Raw genomic sequence first — 12655 nt, 5'->3', positions numbered from 1 at the left:
TACGGAAGGTTAAACACAGGGCTGCAAATGGTGCCTAATTTTCATATATTTAAGTTATTAAATTTATTTAGAAAATAAAAAACATTAACTTGTCTCGACCTCCCCCTCCCCTCCCTTTCCCCCCCCCCCCCCATTCTTCTCACCTTTATCTCCATCTTGTCAAAAAAACTCAGAACCCTCTCCCCTATTTTGTTGACGGATTTCATGGGAAACCCCAGTGGTTGATTGGTTCGATTCTATTTGAATTATTCAACATCATTGCTGCATAACTATTTTGTTACAATATTACCGTAAGGGGTTGTCCATAAAGTACGTACGCTTTTATCTTGACACATAACTCCCCCTGCATTTTTTTATCATTTGCCCATGTAATAATATTACCAGACGTAAGACAACAATGGATATAGGAAAAATAAAGAGGTTTTAGATTATTTTGAGGCAACATAAATTTTATCTTGTATCCTTATATTTTTTGAAGTTTTAATGTTTAAAGTATTTATTTGGGTTTTCAGGGATATGTTTTCGTTAATTATTACTCCTCGAAATTTTGTTGTTTCGGTTATTATGATCTTTTTTTAGTGAGGGATGTATGGTTGTATATTACTTTTTCGTTTTTTAGAGTGAAACAATATACATTAAGTTTTTTAAGTATTAAGTGATTTTTAAGTTTATTTAATTTCAACTAGATGTTCAGATTTCCGAGCTTGTTATTCATTCGAAAAAATTCTTTAATTGACGTTGCGTAGTTGACGTTGAAGTTAGTATCGTCCGCAAACATTATTACACAAGTTTTTTCAAAGTTTTAACAAAATCATTAATATATAACAAAAACATTAAGGGTCCAACTTAAGGGATAGCACATTTTAATTTTAATTTTGAATGTTAAATCTATCTGAAATAATACTTTGCTGTCTGTTACAAAGTTTTTAAACCAATCAAGCGTGATGTTTTTTATCCCATAGTTTTCCATTTTTCTACGTAAAATGTTACGGTTTACAGTGTCAAACGCTTGTGACAGGTCTATAAAAATTCCTAATACAATTTTTTATCAAAAGAATCACTTATATTATTAATTAGATCTAAAATAGCGTGTTCAATTGAATATTGCTTTTGGAAGCCGATTTGTTTCTTATTTAGGATTTTATTCTTAGTTAAATATTCGTATAATCTGTAATAAATTATTCGTTTAGGAAGCTAGGAGAAAGTAGAAAGTACAGAGATAGGTCTCTATTTATATAATAAGTATAATTACCGCTTTTAAATATCGGAACAATTTTAGCTATTTTTAATTTGTTCGGTACAACACCAAACGTCAAGACGTTTAATTTTATTTTTAATATTATTTACTTTTGAAATAAATTAAACGGATTTATTTGAATATAAACAAATCTAAAGCCATTTGCACTTATTAACTCAATAACCAAGTATTATTAATCTTAAATCTTTAATAAGCAAAGTCTTAACAATATAAAGTAAACAAATCTGATGCCATTCGCACGTATTAACTCAATTACCAAGTATTATTAATCGTAAATCTTTTATAAGCAAAGTCTTAACAATATAAAGTTAACTGTGTTAAACTTAGGAATGAGTAAAACCTCTCCCACAAACCCCATCTCATTTTCCCTTCCGCCTTCCCCATAATTAAAAATTTTTTTTTTTGCATTAAACAGTGAAAACAAAATATTTTTAAAAAGGTGTGACACCTATTTAAAAATATTTAACCATTTAACAAAATTTTTTATTTAAGATAAAAAAAGGATATTTCAAAGAAAATTTAACTTTAACTTTAACCTAAACCTGACTTTAACCTAAACCTAACTTTAACCTAAACCTAGCTTTAACCTAAACCTAACTTTAACCTAAACCTAACTTTAACCTAAACCTAACTTTAACCTAAACCTAACTTTAACCTAAACCTAACTTTAACCTCTTAAAAAACAACAACAACAAAATTAACTGGAAAAAATTTCACTAAATTTAAAGTCTAATTAATAAAGATTTTATGACAACAACATTTTATGATTCTCTTATGGCGATCAAGGTTCTCTTATGACAATCAAGATTCTCTTATGACAATTAACATTCTGTTATGACAACCAAGATTCTATTATAACAATCAAGATTCTCTTATGGCAATGCAATATTTATTTTTTTCAAAAGCATCCAATTGTGATTATACCTAAAAAAAGGAAACCAAAAATGGTTTATCATTTTTTGGTAGCTCCAAAAAAAATCTATATGTAGATTTCCAAGTTTGTGCAATATTACTTTCAAGTTAGATTTAATTTATGAGTTCAGTGGTGTACACTGGATCTTTAGATGTTTGAGTTTTGACACTTACAGGCATTGTGCAAACTCCAAACTTTTGTATGTTTATGCTTATATCAAAAAATAATGTTTTGCAAAGAATTGGGGTGATCGAAGCTTGGGAACAAAAAAACCTTAATTTTTGGGCTCACCCGGCCCTTAAGGTGGGAGCAACAAGTTTATAAAATATTTTCTTTACTATTTTTATCTAAATTTATATTCATTAATAAATTTCAAATTTCATGCAATAATCTCTTATTTTTCAAAAACTTCAGGGAGGCTAAGGGGACTGTAAACATTGCAGGGTCATAAAAACTGAACACTAAGAGATTATTGCATGAAACTTGAAATTTGTTAATGAATACGAATTTAGATAAAAATAGAAAATATTTTACAAACTCGTTGCTCCCACATTAAGGGATGGGTGAGCCCAAAAATTAAGGTTTTTTGTTCCCAAGCTCCAATCACCCCAATTCTTTGCAAAACATTATTTTTTGATATAAGCATAAACATACAAAAGTTTGGAGTTTGCACAATGCCTGTAAGTGTCAAAACTCAAACATCTAAAAATCCAGTGTACACCACTGGAATTGTATTTTTGTGTGTGTGATTTTTTATTTTATTGTTATTATTATATTTTTATTTCCTAGAGCTTTTTTTTAAAGAATTAAAAATAAATTTTGTTTGCATTTAAAACAATACACAGTGGGTAAGCAGAAGATAGTATGGCTCAAAATGAGGTTTTGAGTTTTTAAAAAAACGCAGACCAGATATCATACTGTTTTCGTGAGAAATGTAAGAGTGCTACTAAATTTACCGATTTATACCTGCCTCAACCCAAACCCTGAGTTGATATAGTTGCATTCCCTTGCATATTCTACCTAAATCAGTCGATATAGCAGCTCTCCTTTTTATGTTCTCAATACATCAATATATTATCTGGTCTGCTTTTTTGAAAGCTAAAAAACCTCACTTAATATATAATAATACTATCTTCTGATGTAAAAAAATACTATACTAAGCAATACTATCTTCTGATGTAAAAAAAAAAATATATATATACATTTAAAAAAATTGGTTTATTATTATATATCATTTTATAGCTTAAGCATTCGAATTTTATAAAAAGTATATATTTTTGTTTAATTATCATGCCGTAAACTGTTGAATAAAAAGTACTTTTTTTTAACTTTTTTTTTCGAATTTTTTTTTTTAATTTGATAATGTTATTTGTGTTAGTAATAAGCATAAAATAGTTGTTAATTTTAAAACCTCTCTTTTTATTGTTAAAATGAAAATACATTATATGTATTTTATTCTAAGTGCTTAAGTAATAATTCGGTCTCAATAAGACTCGATTAGTGTTACGAACTTGTTTCAATATTTATACATCTTTAAATACCTATTTAAATTATTTTGTAAATGTGTATGTGTAATTTATATTTTTAGATAGTGTAGTTAAAACATGAAGTATATTGATATTTATTCATATATAATACGAGAAAAATTGAAGTTAATTGATCCTTATATTTTGGTTGCAGTTGTAATTTGCATCAGCTTAACTGTGAATAATAACTAGTTTTATAAAGCTTCTTTGACAAAGATACGCAAAATCTCTAAATTTCATTTTACCAGTCTGTTTGTAGACTAATTAGGCAAACAATCAGACTGGTTACATTAGAAGCCTGACATAAAAAGTTTATAATCAATTATATACATCGTATATAATTTATTATATACGTTGTATATAATTATATACTTGAATATTATATACGATATATATAATATTCAAGTACATCGAATGATAGAAATACTGAAAGAAGGTTTTTGAGAATGTTCAAATAATAGGGGACAGTGGGGAGAAGTGGGACACGTAATTTTTTTAATGGTAATTGCAATATCTTTTTTACTTGATGTATAAACTGATTCAAACAAGTTTTTACAAATAAAGTTTCTTTTTATGCACCAATCCCCTTCCAGGTTTCAAGCCAATTATGACTAATATATTAATTTTTGCTTTTAGAGAAACCGTGTCATTGGGGTAAAGGGGGGATAAGTGTAAGAAGAAGTGGGAAAAATAAATTTAAACAACAGTTTAACACAAATATTTAAATAGAAACTGTTAAAATCATAAAATCACCTAACCGACATAAAAATTTTCATGAGCTTTCACCAACCGAAATAATCAAATGGCAATGGGAAAAAGCGGGGCATAAATATTTCTTTTTTCTGTCCTTTTTCACCCCAATGTAAACACTTTTTTAAGGTACATTTCAAAACTAGGGCTTCTAGAGTACGCAGGGAAACAAAGCAATTTCTGCTAAATAGAGGGAAAGAAATTTTGTCCCACTTCTCCCGCGTCCCACTTCTCCTCACTCTCCCCTATATATCATTACTGAATTTGATTTATGCTTAATGAAAATGATTATGCAAACATTATCTTCAGGATTGCAAATCGATTCAGATGCTTTCCAAGTGTATTGCATAATTGTATTCATGGTATTATATGCCGCAAAGATACGTCTTATTTTATTACATGGACGTGAAGTTGTGCGACAATTCTCAAAACTTATAAGAATGCATTCTGAAAAAGCTCAGTCTCGCAACAAAGTTTTTAAGAAAAAGGGTATTTTTCGAGATTATTTTTCAGGCAAATGAACCAAAAAAAAACTAACATATATGTTTTAGGAAGACTTCTTTGCTAATCAGATCCACTAATCAGTATTTTTAGAAGAAAAAGTTAAAGCAAAAAAAAAAAAAAACGATTTAATCTAGCAGTGATATTTTAATAACTTTTTGTTTTAAGAAAATTTCTTAAGTTAATAACAATGCAAAATGAACGGTAACCAGACATTCCAAGTAGTAGTAGTATTAGCAGTAGTAGTAGTAGTAGTAGTAGTAGTAGTAGTAGTAGTAGTAGTAGTAGTAGTAGTAGTAGTAGTAGTAGTAGTAGTAGTAGTAGTAGTAGTAGTAGTAGTAGTAGTAGTAGTAGTAGTAGTAGTAGTAGTAGTAGTAGTAGTAGTAGAAAAATGCCGCAACAGGTTTCCCTGTTTAACCTATACGTTATGGCAGCCTTATCTACTTCATACTCTATTTATATCAATATATAAAAATTTACATAGACATGAAGTATAAGTTTGTACTTTATTCTTTTTCCCTTTTTTTTTTGTTTTTGTTTTGTTATAATCTCATTACTAATGCGGATTATCGAGCTGAGCCTTGAAACTGTTAACAGATGAAGCGCATAGAAGTTCTGACGGCAATGCATTTCAATGATTCATTATTCAATTAGGAAAAAACTGGTGCCTTTGCTTGCAATTTTGAAAAAATGGTCTAGTCATTTTAGATTTTTAGTCATATTTGACACCCCAACACAAAGGACATTGATTTCACTCCATGAGAAAATATCTATATTGTTAATAATTTTAAAGGCCTGTATCAGATCTACCCTAATGCGACGGATTTCTAAGGAAGTTAAGTTCAGTATACTCAGACGATCTTTGTATGACATAAAACGGTACGAAGGTATTAAACGGGTAGCTTTTCTTTGTACTTTCTCGGTTTTATTAATATCTATTCTTGACGATCGATTGCTGGCTGCTACCTCGAATTCCGGACAAGGCCGTACAAAACTGTGTATAAAATTTTAGGTAGTTGCGGAGTCATGTGACTGAAAGTACGATACAACGTGCCTAATACACGGTTTGGCATACAAGTTGAATTGTTATGCTAGTTCAACACTATTATTGTTATTAGCTGGCATGAGTAGACATAAAAATTGTTTTACCTATGTGCGTGGTTTTACATTTATCGAGATTAAGTTTTATTTCCCAGGTTTAACACTATTCGGCTATGTTGTAGATATCAGTTTGAAGTTTACCAATAAAAAAAGAAAAATTATTTTAGCAATGCTGAATAGTCAATGAATATTAAAATCGTTAAGTAACCGCAAATGGTTTAAACATTTTGGTCGCTCTTTATTTTTAAGCAATTATCAGAAACGATTATAGTTTAATTAAAATATATTTCGAAGTTATTTGCAAAGTATTAGTTTATTTATTTTTTCGTATTTTTAAGCGTGGGTTGATATGTCTGCCTTATTATTATTTTTTTGCTTCTTTCTGTATTTTGATAAAAACTTACCATTATCAATAAATAATAAAATATTTTTTTAGTTTTTAATTAAAATAAACTTAAACTTTTGTTCAGTTTTTTTTTAATTTTAAATAATTTTTAAAAACAACGATGGGCAATAGAAAACAAGGATGAAAAAAATTGTATTAAAAAATAGTAATTGGCTCGAAGGAATTATTACGATACCTGCAGTACTGCATCGAGGGGTAGGCCAACGAAGAGTTTTAAAGAATTAAGCGGGAGAAATAAAAGAAGGAAAACAGAAGACATACATAATATCACAGATTCAGAGACATTGGTTTGTCCTGCTCAGGTGGAATTAGGTGTTAAAGGAAATAGAACTGCTTCGAAAATTCTAAAAGAAATTATTGACTCTCCAAAGCGGGAAAATATGTATAAGATTATAAGATATAAGATATTCTAACGTTTTACAGGAAAACAAAGCGCAACTATCGGTATTAACTGCACTGGCCATGTTTGTTGATGCTCATCTTTTTAGAAGACAATATGAAACTGTTAGAAATTCTTGTAAAATACAATATCCTTGCTACAGTAGCATGCAAATGGCAAAAATGGATTATTGTCCAAATAAAGAATCTTATAATGTCACTGTAACTTGTATCGTAGTCAATTTACAAGATTTATTGGACCATACGGTTACACGATTGTTAATGTATTTAAAAGCAGTGGTGCAAATTTTAAACGAAAAAGAAAAAAATTTATTACTATTAAGTTGAAAATGCGGTTATGACGGATCACAGCAAAATCAATATAAACAAAAATTTCTGAATGATGCTGATTCTGATGCAAGTATATTTCAGAGTTCTTTTGTACCGCTTCAATTAACTTGTACGGAAGACAAAAAATTGATCTAGCAAAATCCAATTCACCACGTTATTGTCACTCTATGAGATTTAGATTTGTCAAAGAACCTAATGATGTAACAAATAAAGAGATAAATTTTATTGAAAATTCAATTGTTTTATTGCATGATACAAAACTGACAGTGGGTGAGAATTTCTTTTCAGTTAAACATAATATGATGCTCACTATGGTTCATGCTAAGGTGTGTAATGCAGCCACTCAAACAACTTCAACTATGAGATGCTATATTTGTGGTGCAACAACAAAAGATTTTAATAATTTGACAATATAAAAAGAAGTTAAATCAGATACACTAAAGTTTGGGTTATCAATTTTGCATGCCATGATCCGAATATTTGAAAATTTATTGCATCTATCCTACAAATTGCCTAGTAGAAAATGACAAGTGAAATCAGAAAACGAAAAAGGCATAGTCAAGCAGAGAAAACTAGAAATACAATTGAATTTAAAAAAAAAGGTTAAATTTAGACGTACCGAAGCTTGGGTTAGGTAACTCAAGTGATGGCAACACTAGCCGACGATTTTTTGCCGACCCAAAGTTGGCAGCTGAAGTATTATGTATTAATTATAACCTAATATATCGTCTTATAGTGATATTGGAAACAATATCATTCGAACATATAATTGATGTCGAAAAGTTTAGGAAATATCATGTAAAAACTGCGGAATTATATGTCGAGTTATATCCGTGCTTTCTGATGACCCCTGCAATACATAAAATCCTTATTCATGATTTTATTGTAATAGAGCATACTTTCTATTGGTCAACTATCTGAAGAAGCAGCTGAAGCGCGAAATAAATATTTTCGTCTTTACCGCCAAAACAGTGCAAGAAGGTATTCCAGAGAGTCTTGCAACCTTGACGTGCTTAATAGATTACTACTTAGCTCAGATCCTGTCTTAACTTGCATGAGAAAACTACCAAGAAAAAACACTAAACCATTTAGTGAAAGTAGCGTCTCCAATGTAAACCTTGGAGACGCTACTTCCAGCTGAACCTTTAAACCTTCCTGGTATTGCTGACTCAGATAGCGAATCATCAGAGCAAACAGAGATGTCTTCTAATGAAGAACTTTAGCTTTTGACACCTACCGGCTTTTTAAAATTGTGCCTTTTTCATAGTAGTTTTTTTGAGTTCAAATATTAAGTATTCTAAATAAACACTTTGTTTCTTCTTTTTAATATTTTTTTAATTATTACGATTAAGAATTCTTAATTAGGAAATATAATGTAAAGAATTTAAACTTCTATAGCAAGAACTTTAGTTTTTCATAAAAAGAAAATAAAAAGTAAATAAGTTTTTTAGTGAACTAAGTTTTTAAACCTTTGCAAATAAAATGAAAATATACTATACAATACTTTAAAGGCCAATAAATAAATATAGCTCTAGAAGAAGTCCTTCATGTTTTGATTAATTAAAATTATTTCTTTTAGTTTTGATTTAAAAATATTTATGTTTGCAAGCGTTTTGATGTCATTTCTAATTACTTTACTCCAAAGTTGTGGGCCTCTAGCTGTGATAGAAAACTTAGTGGCTTCAAAGTGATTTTTAGCTTGAAAATTATTATTGTTTGCATGTCTAGTAAGGTATTTGTGCTGTATTTTTTTAAATAGCGTTTTAAAAATATTTGGCATCGTATCGTTATTGATTTTATACATAAAAATTAAATAATGATATATATTTATTTGGTAAACATTTAAGATTTTTAAATTAATAAATAGTGGTTGTGAATGAGAGAGACGGTCTGCGTTGGATAATCATTCTTATGGCATGTTTTTGTTAGTTAAACAGTTTGTTTAGTTTTTTTTTATTGGTGCTGCACCAAGCAATGAGATAACAATGAATTGAGTAATTGAGTAATTGAGATAGTAATTGAGTAACCAAGTAATTGAGATAATTGATTAATAAATTGACTAATAAATGGAGTAACCAAGTAATTGAGATAACAATGAATAAACGAGAAGTAGATTTTAAGCAAGTTTGATTTAGATAAGGTTTTACTTTATAAAGTATGCCAATATTTTTAGAAATTTTATTTTCGATTAATTTTAAGTGGTTTATCCATGTGATATTTTCGTCAAGAAGAACACCTAGAAACTTCATTGAATGTTCTCTTTTTATAAATTGATTCCCGATGCTAATATTTGGGAGCTTTAGAGGAATTTTGTTTCTTTGATAAAAGCGATGAAAAAAAATATACTTAGTTTTGGTTAAGTTTAATGAAAATTTATTTGTATTAAACCATTCAGTTACTTTTAACAGCTCTTCGTTGACTGTTTTAAATAGAGTTTTTATGTTACTATGGGAATAAAATAAATTGGTATCGTCAGCACACAAAACAGAGTCTAAAATATTCGAAGCTCTGCTTAAGTCGTTAATGTAAATTAAAAACAAAAGCGGTCCTAAAATGGATCCTTGAGGAACTCCACAAGTGATTGTCCTATTATCAGTTTTACCACCATCATAAGAAACATACTGCTTTCTATTAGACAAGTAGTTTTTAAACCAAACTATTTTTGCATTTGTAACTCTATAATTTACTAGTTTTTTTACTAAGATATGGTGGTCAACTGTGTCAAAGGCTTTGCTAAGGTCTATAAAAATACCTAATGTATACTCTTTTTTATCAAAGGCTCGAAAAATATCATGAACAAGTTTAAGAATAGCATGATCAGTTGAATGACCTTTTTTGAACCCAAATTGTTTGTTGTATAAAATATTATTTGTTTCTAGAAAAGAGAACAGTCTATTATACATTATTCGTTCCAGTATTTTAGAGAAGCAAGGAAGAATGGACATATCATTGATTCAATTAAAAATAATAACTGTCCTAGAATTGATCCCTGAGGGACTCCAAATCAAGAATCAACTAATATCAAGCCCCCACATCAATATCAAGAACCCACACCATATAAAGAATTCTTAACTCCTTCGTTATGACAAACTTTTTTCTGTTACTTGGATAATTTATACATTAAGATCACCGCGACTAAATTAAATAATAGTAATTAATTAAAACATTAATTAATACAATAACCTTTATTATCCATCTAAAAAATTTTAAAACAAAAGTAACTTTTACTTAAAGTTGTAAAGAGCTAACAACTTTTGTCAATTGTTTCCATCAAACGGTATACAAGCAGAGAATGGTAACAAGGTTTCACAAAACGATCAATTTATAACTTGAGCATCAGAGTAGCAAGAAATACTTCTTCTCTAAGGGCTTCTTCTTGTACCGAAAATGAAATGACAAGATATTTCGATACACTTCAAAAAACATTTCATGAAGTAAATATCAACAAAAACAATTTTAGTTTTTGGAATTTTGACCAAAAGAAATTTTTCATATGATCGAGGCAAACACTATAAAATATGCAGGCGTGGTGCTAAAGACTCTTTAAAATTGGTTGATAATGGTGAAAAAGCTAATCTCACAGTCAGTAACTGTGTCAATGGTGCTGGTCATTCTGCTATTATTTAAAATTTACAAATCAATCTCGTCTATACAAAAACGATATGTAAGGGATTAACAAATACCGTATTTACAATATCTATTTCGCGTTGGATAAAAGAGAAACAATATTTTCAATGGATAAAATATTCATTCGAGGGATTGAATAGATTCTTGTTAATTAATTTGGTCTACTTGAGTTGAGTGGTTTAATCAGTTAAATTTTTCAATTGTAAGTATTAATTTTTTAGTCTTGAAGGTTAATCACACACGTTACTTTCGATGTTGCTATAACAACAACAAAAGTAACAAATGTGACTTTCAAAGTTTTTGCATATTTTACATACTTTAACTGTGAGGCAGATGTATATTTTCACGTAAAACAAGATCGGCGCATATTACTTACCGAACAATTTTAGAAAAAATAGTGTAATTCAACTATAACCAAATAAAAGCTTTTTGGCTCCGGTAACGCATTTTACAAAAACACAGTAATTTCTGGATTTTCAAACCATTGATTTGTTTTCACTTGGTATTAGAAAAATTGATTAGTTAAAAACTGATCTAAAAACCCCAAAAGAGCCAATATACCAAGGGTTGAAGGCCAAATTTTCAAAGGTTGGAGTTACTTGAAAAACTAATGAGACGTTTAAATGCCTTAAGAAACCTTATTATATTAAAAAATTTGTTAAATATTTCATTAATTTGTGAACAATGATCTGAGTTAAAAAAAAACAAAAAAAAAAACATTTGTACACAAAAATAATAAATTATCTTCAGCTATGCAAATATTTTACTTCAAAACATTTGTTTGTTCTGACACTTGGATCCTCAAACGCTGATGTTAAATGCTCTGACGACGCAATATGACCTAACTTATCAAACGTTACTATCAACTGCAAGTAGTTTTACTTGATTATAAAGTTTATGTTATAACCAAAAAAACCACTTGAGATAATGTTCTACCTATGAGATAATGTTTTACCGTAGTTTACTTAAATAAATTTAATTTCTCCTATACCGTGTCAATAAATATTTAGATTGTATCCTTCACATGATTGTGCAATTTGCACTTGTGGAATACCGAAAAATAATTTAATTATTACTAAATGTTATATATATATTACTAATAATCATAAACATTTGCTAATTAGAATTAAAAATTCCTCAATGTGGCTTTTTAATTTACGTTGATATCAAGCTTCAAGATACTCTCATGTTCCAACAATCTCCAAACACTGCTACAACATTGGATGCTTTGATGACACAAACAGACCACCCCGAATAGCACTTACGAAGAACTAAATTAAAAAAAAAAATGAAGTGATTTTACTTGTTTATTACGTTTAGTGTTTGTATATTGTGCACAAAGACAAATAATAGAAGATGGTCTACCATAGTTTGCATAAATCACTGCAACCAGTTCATTACCACTGCATGTTCTATTAAAGTTGGCGAATTACAATTATTACGTATACGTGGTAAAAGTCACGTAGATAAACGTGATGAAAGTCACGCATTCATTTATGGTTTTTGACTATTGTTGATGCCTATTGTTAATGACTATTGTTAATGTTAATGACTATTGTTTATTGACTATTGTTAATGACTATAGTTAATGACTTTTGTTGTTTTATAATTGTCATAGGAATTTAACTTTGTATTTATATACGATTTTTTGTAATAAAACGGAAGGTTGAAAAACGCTTAGATAGTTGTTTTTAATATATGTATATAAACGAATACAAGAATGCAACAAGCTATTTCGGCCATTATGCCACCAGTATTTGATGGCAACCATCAACGGTTTATCCGTCAACTGCGAACATATGTTGCAGCAATGGACATTGACGAAGCAAAGAGAAAAACGATAA

The sequence above is a fragment of the Hydra vulgaris genome, chromosome 03 (assembly GCF_038396675.1).
Source record: "Hydra vulgaris chromosome 03, alternate assembly HydraT2T_AEP".
Classification (NCBI taxonomy): domain Eukaryota; kingdom Metazoa; phylum Cnidaria; class Hydrozoa; order Anthoathecata; family Hydridae; genus Hydra; species Hydra vulgaris.
This window is presented reverse-complemented; position numbering follows the sequence as displayed.